This window comes from Martes martes (genome assembly GCF_963455335.1).
Source record: "Martes martes genome assembly, chromosome: 12".
Classification (NCBI taxonomy): domain Eukaryota; kingdom Metazoa; phylum Chordata; class Mammalia; order Carnivora; family Mustelidae; genus Martes; species Martes martes.
In genome coordinates, this window is record NC_137900.1 from 44,301,704 (window position 1) to 44,313,752 (window position 12,049).

Sequence of the window (12,049 nt, forward strand, 5' to 3'; positions counted from 1 at the left end):
ATAATTAATAATACTCTATTGCATATTTGAAAGTTGCTGGGCACCTGGGTGTCTCAGTCATCAAGTGTCTGCCTTTGGCTCAGATCATGATCCCAGGGTCCTGGGATTGAGCCTCCTGGGATTGAGGGAGAAAGCCTGCTTTCTCCCTCGCTCTCCCCACTGGGTTGTGTTCCCTCTCTAGCTGTCTCTCTTTTCTGTCAAATAAATAAATAAAATCTTAAAAAAAAAAGAAGAAAGAAAATTGCCAAGACAGTAGATCTTAAGAAAAAGTTCTGATCACAAGAAAAAAAGTATGTAATTATGTATGGTGACACATGCTACCTAGATTTATTGTGGTGCTCTTTTTGCAATATATACAAATGTCAAATTATTATGTTATACACCTGAAATGGTTATATTGTCATACATCAATTATACCTCAATCAAAAAAGTTGCATTAAAAAAACCCCTCTGATCTAAGTTATGGCATAAAGCAAAAGAATTAATGAAGTTCTGAGTCTAGAATGGTGAATATGTACTGTTATTCCTACCAGGTAAAAACAAATTTCTAATAGAAAAAATATATTCACCAGATCCATAGTCACACAGCAGACCCACAGGATGAAAAAACAACCTTTAGAAGAGCAGCTTTAATTGTAGTCATCACTTAATAACACTTAAAATAATGCCCCCTAATTTTCTGTCTTTTGCAGAGCCGAACAGGCCAGTTAAAGAGATGTGGGAGGGATCACCATGTGATGGCAAAAAAGACTTTTTGCCAAAGTCTTTGTTGGTGGACTACCTGTGCTGGTGCCCCAAGGATTCATTATTTTGGTATAGAGGGGAGTGCTGCAGGTACTTTTGCCTTGCCTGATCCCGAAAGCCCTCCTTCTACAAGTCAAGGAACCACTGTGGCTGTTCTACTGATTGCCGAGTATATCCACTCAAACTACATTGTCAGGAACTATGAAAATGACAAAAGAATATGTTCAAGGATGTAGTGGGCCCACCGAGAGATTCCACTACTCCTAAGTTCCATTTTTCAATGGACTCTCTTAAATATCCATTTTTACCTATGGGTCATTGTGGTTTTCTGGAATACTAAGGATTATCTTGAGTTCAGAAGCAACATCCAGTTATTCTTGAAAGGTCCAGATATTTCACTTTTTCTAGTATTAAATTATCTTAGCCTTCTTTCCTGTTTGTCACAATGCTTACCACTCCGAATTATTTCTTAGATTTGTTATGTTCCCTTTGCCTATCCCCTGTTGGCTCTTAAGTTCATGTTCCTCTGCTTTAAACCCTTGATCAACCCTTGGCGGGCCAAAGCCCAAGAGAAAGCAGGACTGACCTATATCAGGAGAACAAATGCCTTTCAAAGCAGAAGATTTTGCCTCCATTTTCCAAACCAGTCAAACCTTCCAGGAGTGGTTCTTTAAACCCCCTGTCAATATGGAGAGTAAGCCATTCAACAAGAGAAAGACAAAGATTAACTGTTCTGGGATGAAAACCTTTGGTCAGCCTTTAAGCAAGACCAAAGCAATGCTCTCCAAGGGTATGCCCCATGGTCATGAATGTCTCTCCCTAAAGTACTTTATGGCCTGGTAGCCCAGAGTCTTTTATCTCTGTGCCTGACTTGGGACCTCTCCTAGCCTGGAATCTTGTCTGCCTCTTAATACCCCCACCTGCTCAGCCCAGCTGAGCACTAGTAGAAGAGGCCCCCCAAGATAATAGGTGAATTTTTATGGTGGAGGTAATGATTTTAAAATATACCCAAAAATTCTTCGACAAGTCTTATCTTAAAAGGTGGAGCCTAATTCTTCTCCCCTTGAATATAGGCCTGAAAGATCAATTACTTTCCAAAAAAATCAAATGTGATGGAAGTGACGGTCTGTGACTTCAAGGCTTGGGTCATAAGAATCATGGTGGCTTCCTCCTTGTTCTTGCATTTGGACTGCTCACTTGAGACAAGCCAGACACCATGCTATGAGTTCATTCAAGCAGTTTGTAGAGAAGGTCATAGGAAGGAGAACTGAGGTCTCTTATCAACAGCCGTGTAAGTGAACTATCTTGGATGTGAATCCTTCAGGGTTAATAAAGCCTTCAGATAACTGCAACCCCAGCCCAAATCTTAACTACACACATCACCGGAAACCTTGAGCAAAGCTGTTCCAAATTCCCGACCTATACAAATTACAGAAGACACTGTGTTCATTGTTGATTTAAGCTACTTAGATTTTGGGCTAATTGGTTTTTGTTATTGTTGTTGTTGTTTGTTTATTTGTTGGGGGTTGTTTTGCTGCAAAAAGCTTTCTTGTTTCCATTTGGTCCTCGGCTTGGGAGAGGGCTCCAGGGTGGTTAAAAAGCTTCCTAGTGGCTTCAAAGAGAGTCTCAGGCCCAAGTCCTGGCACCAGAGGATACCAGAGGGGCCCCTCAAAGGATGCTGGGCTTCAGAGTGTCCTAGTCCTGCTTGAAGGTGAGCCCTTCAAAGAGATACTCACCCAACCCAGTCTGGGAGGCAGCAGCCTGCAGAGGTGAGTCAGGTAGTCTTTATCTTCTTAATGAGTTTCACCTCCTTATCTAGGAAATGGCTCTCCAGGAAGTCACAGAGATGGCCGTCTCCATGGGTCGATCTCAGGGCATGCAGAACCAAAAGGGCCTGGTTCAGGTTTATCTCCAGAAGTAGGGCAGTTGGCATGGTGTCCAGGGTTTTACCCCACTCGTCTTGGGATGGCTTCTGCACATCCTGGAAGGGGACATGGCCACTGCTCTGGTCTTGCATCTTCAAGCCCTTGTGCTTCTCCTCAGCCAACTAGCAGAAGAGGGGCTCACGCCCTCCAGAGCCATATTGTCGCAATCGAAATAGAAGCCCAGAGAGAGATATGGGTAGGAGGCCAGCAGATACATGTTGACCAGGCAGCTGACAGTGGCACCTACTTCCGTGTAATAATTCTGATGAATCTGGGAGCTCATGGTGGACTGGTAATAAGGAGCTAACCTCAAAATAGGGTGTTGATGGGTTCCAGAGGCAGAAGGTGGCTGAGAAGATGGCCCCAAAAGTTGTGACTGGAAAAAATGTTGGAGGATGGTTGGAGGCTGATAAAAGGGGTATTGCTGGGTTTGTTCTGTCCAAACACTGTTGCAGATCTGTGGACTGCCAAGTGCTCCTAGTTTGGGGCTAATTTGTTACATGGTGAGTGATAACTAATACAGGGACGTGGCAACAACCTCTTTTGCTGTCCATGCTATTACTCATACTGGTTGTGGGAATTATGAGCCAGACGAGATGGAATAATTTATGATAGGTCATTGGGAAGACATTTTGGGAAGTCTGACCTCTCCTCATACCATACCTCCCCATAAACCGTGACAGTCCCACTGTGTAATCGGGCTGTTGGTACCGCTAGATTTGTAGGAACATTTCAATTTTTAAAAAATGTTCAAACTTACAAAGGAATATCTCACAAATATTTCTTTGTAATTTCTTCCTGACAGCTCTATGGAGCAGGCAGGGTAACTTTTATTTCCTCCAATTTAGATAAGAGAAAACTCAGGCCCAGAGTTTCAAGTGACCAATGAGTGACAAAGTCAAGATTTGAATGGAAGTCTCTCTGATTCCAAATCCAGGTTACCACCATGCCCCTTAAATTAGTGTCATTCCTGCTCTGCAGGCCACTTAAATTCAGTTAAACATATTTTAATGGCAGGAGATGATATTTACAAAGTGGTCAGTGCAAGGTATAGTACTCACTAAGTGGTGGCTAATACTATCATTATGTTTATGGGATGCCAAGGGCTGGGAATTCACAGAGGTAAACCAGGCCAGGCCCTTCTCCTTAGGGAAGGGGGGAGAAGCAGGCCTTGCTGAAGGAGATGCTTCCAGGATTGCCTTGAAAAGCAAAAAAAAAAAAAAAAAGAATATGTATAGGCCAGGCAAACTAAGGCCAGGGATGGAATGTTCAGGGCCCTTTATGTCTCAATGTTCTGTCCCCTCTCAAATGTAGGGGCGGAGCCCTCCCACCCCAGCTGACCAGTTGACATGCCCTGAAGCAAGCGCCCGAAGAGCAGGTTGCCCAAGGGCAAAGAAACAGCGATCATCAGGAGCACCCCATTCCTCAATTTCTGCAATAATTATTACTTAGTTTTCTTGGGTTGAATGTGACTTACTGAGATGCAAGAATCAGCCAGGACAGCTTAAGAGAAAATACCATGGAATGAGCTTCCTACCTCTGTGGGGTTCTTCAGGAAATGACCACATTGAAATCACTTCCCAGAGCTCACGGGCCCCGGGAGTGGGATTGGTAGGGGTGGAGCCGAAGGCAGTCCATGGGACAGGTGGAAGGAAATTGCTCATGTGGCCCATGGAGAGAAGATGAAGCTCTGGGCATTAAAGAACGGCTTCTTTTGCACCAAATGTATCCTGAGGTCCTTGGTACCACCAAAGGTTTCCTGAGGGAGGAGAACAGTTCTGAGTGGCTTGTTAGGGATCTGGGCAAGAACTGAGGATGGCCTGTTTTTGCTCGATTTCTCCTGTTTTTCTTTCTTTCTTTTTTTTTTTTTAATTTTTTTTTGAAGTGATCACTAAATTCCCATCATTCTTTGTATGCAACACCCATTAAACCTAAGCGATTCTCCAAGACAAAGAAAACACCAAGTCTGGGGCCATGTGCCAACAAGAAGTACATGACCTTCTCTTGCTGGGGCACTGGTATTTTTAAAGCAACAAATGCATGATATTGAATATCCCAGCAAGGCTCCCTTCTGAGCAGATCCAACAATTGTCCCGGAGAAGAAACAAACTGGTAAATGCCCCCATGCCCTTCTGGGACGCCCACAAAAACAGATCATCAAATTCCTCTTCCTCACCAGGAAAGTGGGGATGGGGTGGGCTGTGCTTGTGTGTGCAAGTGTCAGGAGGCAGCTTGTCATGGCACTGGGGACCCGCTGTCGTCCTCTCATCAGCACAAGTGAGGACATTGGACCTTTTGCTCCTCTCTGGAAAAACACAAGACACAAGCCAGCTTCTCTCCAGGGACATTTTTTCACCAAGAGGTCTTTGCCTCAAGGCTCAAACATCGACTCTCCTGGCCCCTGCACAGGTTTCTGGAAACCCAGCCCTCGTTTGGCTGCATGCATGATGAAGTTCTGGGCGGGGGGGAGGGGGGTTGCTAAGCCTGTGCCACCCATTGCTGTCCCACGGGCCCCTCTGTGTCCCCCAGCTCCTAAGCTCCAGGGTAGCCTTTCTGAGCCTTGGTTTTTTAGCAGCAAGTGAAGGCAAAGTGTGAGGCGAGGGAAATATGATCCCCAGTGAATTGCAATATTTTGCTTTCTGTAATCCTCTTTGGGTGGTGACTGTAGCCAAAAGGAAAAACAGGCCAACATGCAAGATGGATAAAAACCCTCATTATTACCCCGACAAACGTGCACTGGCTGAACCAAATTCTAGTCCCGGTGATTCATTACCAATGGATCTCAAGTCTGACCTAGGATTTGAGATGGGGCTTCTGTGAAGGTCGAGGGAGGCTATGGAAGGGTCTCTGCCCTGGAGGGGAGCTGGGTGGGAGCAGGCAACCTCTGAGCCTGGCCCAGACCACAGCTGGCCTGGGGCTGGGTGCTTGCTCCGGGACTGCCTACCATGCACCTGCCACGGGTTCTCTTGTCTCAGGGCTAGGCTGCGGGCAACATGTCCCCTCCTCCCCACATCTCTGAGGTTGGGCTTGGGTCAGGAGTGTGCAGAGAGGGTGGAGGGACAGTGCTCCATCTTCTCCACTCCCCAGTGAGGGTCTCCACAGTGAGAGTGAAAAACACTGTCTTGCATGAATAATACACCTTCTTCACTCTTTTGAAGAGTTCAGAGCTCCTAGCAGACAGAATGTTCTTCACCCTCAACAGCTCCCTGAGGCTAAATCAGGTTTTGATTCCTCCCTGCCCTTACCTTTTTTTTTTTTTTTTTTTTTAATAGATGAGACAATGACAGCCCATAGCAATTGGTCTTTGGGAATGAGCTGTGCTGGGCCCACCGGAAGCAGGCAGGGAAGAGCTGAATGGCTGAGTCCTTTATGGAGGCAGGAAATCTCTCAGCTAATCCCATGCTCTGTCTCTATAGGCACTTGAAAGAAATCACACCCTAAAAAGTCTTGAGATATATAATACCTTGTTCCAGAAGCTGGTCAAGTAATAATAGGCTTTTAGTCTGTTTTAACTAGCAAGAGGGTTCTCCTTTAAGAGGATGCTAATAGGTCATAAGGAAATACCATTGCAACAACACCCAGGTTGCTGCAAGGCCAAGACGAGAGATCCAGATTTTTCTGTGTGGTAGACTCACCACTGGGTGGTGGTGACTGGTCTCTGATCCGCTTTGGATTTTATTATTGTGCAGACTCTTGCTGACCTGTCATGCTGCTTCTAGTCTTTCTTAGACCATACTCCAGTGAGCATGGTCTTCAACAAAACCAAAATGTGCTTGTGCCATCCTCGCATTCAGATATCCTGCAGATTCCCATAGTCTTCAAGATGGAATTCTTACTTCTTCACACAGCATAAAGGACCCTGGTCTTCCCACTAGAAATTCACGACTGCCAGCTAATTTTCAGACTCCATGCTCATTAATTTACTCAGTTGTTCAGACATCCAGCTGGCATTCCCTGAAGGGTTAATATTTTCCAGCCAGTTCACCAGACACTGGGAATGTAGCACTATGGCAGTGCCTACCTGGCACATGACTTGGTCAAGACACAGATTCTGCCTCTAGTCTTAGAACTTGCTTCTCTCATTGCCTCTGACCCCCTCCTCTTCTGCCAGCTACTTTTACTGTTCCATGAGTTTTTTTCTTCATTCTTCTACTCCCCATTCCCACCTAATACCACTCTTTTAAAAAAAATTATTTATTTATTTGTTTGTTTATTTATTTATCTGAGAGAGAGTGAGCACAGGGAGGGGCAGAGGGAGAGAATCTTCAAGCAGACTCCCTTTGGAGTGTGAAGCCCAACTTGGGGCTCAATCTCACAACCCATGAGATCATGACCTGAGTGGAAATTGAGAGTTAGATGCCTAACCAACTGATCTACAGAGGTGCTCTGTACCCTTGAGTGTTCTGAGAGCTCATGGTGCTGTAGCTGGCTATTATATTCCTGTTTCCTCATATTTTGAATGAGAGACTTTGTCTCGAGTATAACGTCTAGCAGAGGGTCCAGCTCCCAGCTGGTCATAGCTCCAGGGTTACATTGACTTTGGCCAATGTGACGGGAACAAAAGTCTGCTGGGGGTCTTCTGGGAGAGCAATCTCTAAACACAACTGTCCCTTGTTTCCTCTTTGGTGTCACATCTGGAAGAGAGGCTTAGAACTGCTGCAGCCATGTGGAACTAGCTTTGGAAAAGAGCCAATAACGAGGACAGCAGGGCAGAGAACTGGAAGTAATGTCTGCTTGGGATCATCTTACCTCTGGACTTGAAGTTATGTGAATGGCAAATTTCTCATGGTTTAAGCCATTCTGATTCAAGGTCTTCCTTCCCCTCCCTCTCCCTTCCCCTCCCCTCCCCCCCTTCCCTTCTCTTCTTCTCCTCCTTTATCTTTTCCCTCCTTTCCTTCCTCCTCCTTGTTCCTCTCTCTCTTTTTCTTTCTTCCTCTGCCTCCTCCTCCTCCTTCTTCATTCCCCAAATCTTCTTAAGTGATTTGGAACTCATTATCCATCTTTGTTTGAACAGAGTGAGTAGGCCCAGATATACTAAGTCCAACTGATAGCATCTGGTATTAGTTGTATTTACCTATATATATCTTGTCTGCCTTACTAAACTATCGGTGCTTTGAAGGGAAGAAATCTATTTTGTCCAAAATTGTCCTATTAGTCTCATCTCCCAAGTGTCTACCTAATGCCTGCTACATAGTAAGGAGTTCCACAGATATGTGTAGAATTGAATCGAATGGAAGCCTTCAACTACATTTTGACCTTTTTCTTAAACTTCAATTTATCCCTTCTCTTTGTACTTCATGTTTCAGTATCTTACTCAATACCATTGTTCTCACATCATTTCCCACTGAAAGTCTTGCAATCTCCAAGAAGATGCTAAGGTCCTGGAGAGCAGCATCTGAGTTTCATCTCGTATTTCTTTGGTGTCCCACAGGGTTCTCTGCATTTGCAGGGCTCATAAGAGGCACCTAAAAATCTCCTGATGAACAAATCCCCTGAAACCTTACCCAGTGTGAACCCTACTTAATTTTGTAGTTGTATACTCTTGCATGTTGTCTCAGTTCCCTGATGGTGGAAGTTCTCACCTTCTTCTTTTCTGCCCTGTATCCTAACAGGCACAAAGTTGGTATCAGTAACGGTTTTTGATGAATGGATGAGAATATTTAAGTATTGTCTCCCCACAGATCACAAACCCACAAAGGGATTTTGGTGAACTTACACCTTTCAAGAACTAGTATGGCAGGTGGAACTAACATTTAAAAATATCTTTTGGGTGGGAGGACTGGTTCTGGAAGTGATGATATGCCCTAATATCCTTGTCCAGCCACTGAGACCACGTTGCTATTATTGCTGGGTAGTTCCGGAGCCTGGTTTTCTTTCCCAATTTGCCAGACATTTCTATTTATATTTTTGAAGCTCTGCTTCTGGTATGTCCTTAGGTCTCCAAAGAATCCCGTAGTCACAGCTATTGTCTGTTGAAAGGACACTTGGCGCCCCGTTTCCTGTCCTTAAGAAGGTCCATCGACAAGACAGTCCTGCTGCCTGTGTTTCACACCTTACCACAGTGACTGATATTCAAGAATATAACCCAACAGTTTAAATTATTTACACTGACCACAATAAGCAAACAAGCAGGAAGAGGTAAGTACAGAAGCCTATACATTCCCATCCCTTCACTGACACTTTAAACAGTTTCTTTTATCTTGGTGATAGATTTTGACCCTGGTTATAATACAATATCTCCCAGAGACATTTTAAAACCTTAGAACCATGAGAAAACAGGGATTGGGTAAGAGTCAACAAATTTGTCCTCATTTATTCCCCCTTATTTGAGATCTCGGAGTGGTCCAGCTTCTCTCTCCAAATCTGATGAACGGGTTTTCCCTTTGAAGAATGGTTATGCATTCTTTGCCTTGTTTAGTTTCTACTCGTGAGTGTGAAGGTGGTGGTGGTGAATTATGTGTGTGTTTATGTGTCAGGACCATCCACAATATATACAAGGAAATGCCATGAAGCAGGGTTCTTAAATTTAATCTTCTATGTCAGTGCTTTATACCCAATGAAAATATCCCAATTTAAGACAACTTTTGACATGCGAGGCAGTGTGCTGCATGCCCTGGAGGATAACAAATGTGTAAGACATATCCAGATCCTCCAGACATACTATGGGCTCTCAGCAATTCAAAAGAGAAAAATTTTTTTCCAAAATGGGAAAGTTTGGTATTATAAAGGTAATTCACTGCCATAAAAACGAATATAATTTAGGAATGTATTTAGTAAAAAGAGTATAATTTTCCACTTTTCCATCTCTAATCTCAGAGATAGGCACTATTAAGAATTTTGTTGTAGCCTTTCAGAATTTTTATGCATATAGAAACATTTTTAAAAAGATTTTACTTATTATTTGAAAGAGAGAAAGAGTGAGAGAGAGAGATCATGAGCAGGGGGAGTGACAGAGAGGGAGAAGCAGTCTCCTTGCTAAACAAGGAGTGTAATGCGGGACTTGATCCCAGGATCCTAGAATCATGATCTGAGCCAAAGGCAGACACTTAACTGAATGAACCACCCAGATGCCTCCATGTGGAAACATTTCTATGTACTGGGACCATATATTATACATATTGTTCTCTAACCCTTATCAGTACATGTAGATATATCTTATTCTTGTTTTATTTTTACTGACTGTATAATATTCCATCATGCATGTACACATTAATGTCTCTTACTAATCAATAGGATTAGTAGGATTAATAGGATTAATAGGATTAGTAGGATTAATAGGATCCAATCTGAGATTTTTCACTCCATTAGAAACAGCATTGTAGTGAACATCCTTGTTCTTTTATTTTTCTGCACATGTTGAAGCACCTTCTTGGGAAGATCAGGGAGGATTTCAGAGAAAAGGTGGAATTTTAGTCGAGCCTGAGGGAGGCAACAGCATGAGCTAGGGTAGGAAGTACAAGGTACATTCAGGAGTTTGTAAATAGACCTTTTTCGGTAAAATGGAGAATGTATGGTTCAGTTTTGGGCAATTGAGTTACAAGAAAAAAGTTCAGATAAATAGGGAGTTTGCAAGGGAACACAAGTTTTGTTGAGTTTGTGGTGATGCCATGATACCTGAGAATATCCCACACATATCTGAGAATGGAGGGCGATGTTCCCAGACAAGAACATCTGGGAAGAAGTGAATAGAAGACACCAGGCTTTCCAGAAAGCACTGGGAAAACTAACACCCATGGAAGCGACACTGTGATTCAGCAGGGCGTGGTAACTGATTGGATGGGAAGGACGTCAGTGGAGCATCCAGGCCTGGTTTCTTCATCCAGAAAATGGGGACAGCGGTCCTCATGCCTTAGGGATATTTTTAAAATTTTTTTTATTTTTAATTTTTTTAAATTAACATATAATGTATTATTAGCCCCAGGGGTAAAGGTCTGTGAATCGCCAGGTTTACACACTTCACAGCATTAATCAATGCCTCAGGGATATTATAAGCATGAAACCAAATACAGGCAAACTTTCTGTAAATAATAGTTATTACTATAATATTATTTCATTTGGTTACGAATCTTCTCTGTAGTCCCCCAAGTAATGGTCATTCCAACAGGGCTTTCAGAGATGCTAGTTTATGGAATGAAGAGGGTGGATTACAGTGACCTTTTCAGAGAGCCACTGTGAAGTCACCAAAGGGGGTTAGCTGTGTTTTCTCAGTGATTCAGTGGAAACTTAAGAGTTACCTCCAATGATGTGAATCTGGTCTAAATACTTGAGGGCACTTTCCCATCTGTGGTTACTGAGTTCGATTTTCCCTTTATCTAATTCAGTCCCCCTCACCAAATTACAGAGACTTGTTTTTGCTTTCAGAGCAGAAAGGAAGGATGGGAAGACACACTCCAAATATTTAGTTAGTTTCAAAAGTATGTGTTATTCCAAGCACCTTCAAGTACTAGGTTTCTTGAAATAAGAAAGTATCATCTTGCTCTGCTGTGTTCCCTTTGGCAGGAACAATAACCATCCACTTCATGTGCATAACACTCAGCTCTTTGCAGGAGAAGAAAAACAGCCTGATTGCTGGAAGAGCTAAATTCCAGGCTCAGCTGTCTCTGTGTAGCTGGGATGACTTCTCTGGGCCTCCTGTGCCTTACCAGTAAAATGAGAGGCTTGAACATGGCCTCTTTATATTCTTTACTTGTAGGATAGCACAACCTGTGTTCGCAAAGCCTTTGTAAGGTTCATGGCATGGTGCCACGAAGCCTGTTTCACAGATTTGGGAATGGGAACCAAGAGGTGGGCAACTTGGCTAAACTGAGCATGAGTCCCCTCATCAGAGACGCTATCAGAGCTAGAAACTGCTATTTGATTTCTAGCACGTAACACTGTCTCCTGAAAGTTTCTCTCTTGAGTTTGACTGGGGGAGAAGCTTCTAGAAGGTCATGTACCTGCCTTCTGTTCATGTGGACAACCACGTTCCAGCACTTGGCAGCCACAACCCTGAGGCAGGCTGTGCCTTTTCTTCCCTTCCCATGCCCTCTTCGTACTCTCGTTCCAGCCACACGAACTACTTGGAGTTCTTCCTATGTCCCCACTCCTCTCATATCTTTGCAAAAACTGGATTACGTGTGGGGGCTTGGGAAGCTCCTTTCCCCATTGATCCCTTTCCCTTCTTAACTTTTCCTCCTTTAGGAATTTATTCTGCCATTGTTTCTTTCTTTCAGAGAGCTTTCCCCAACCCTCCGTCCAGGCAGTTTCTCTGGATTCCATAGTAATCTGTCCTTCCCTCGTTGTTGTGATAATAGTGTTTACCACCCTGCATGGTAAATGCCTATTAACTAATGACACAGATGAATAATATACTTGATGATGGTCCCAAGTTGTAGTGGCAT

At 43.6% G+C, this 12,049-nt stretch overlaps 1 pseudogene across 1 annotated transcript; it reads right to left on the bottom strand.

Moving 5' to 3' along the window:
- Positions 1 to 2,439: 2,439 nt before the first annotated feature.
- Positions 2,440 to 2,952, bottom strand: LOC308352877 (ferritin light chain-like; annotated as a pseudogene). Its single transcript has one exon. The product of its transcript is annotated as a ferritin light chain-like (transcript).
- Positions 2,953 to 12,049: the final 9,097 nt, after the last annotated feature.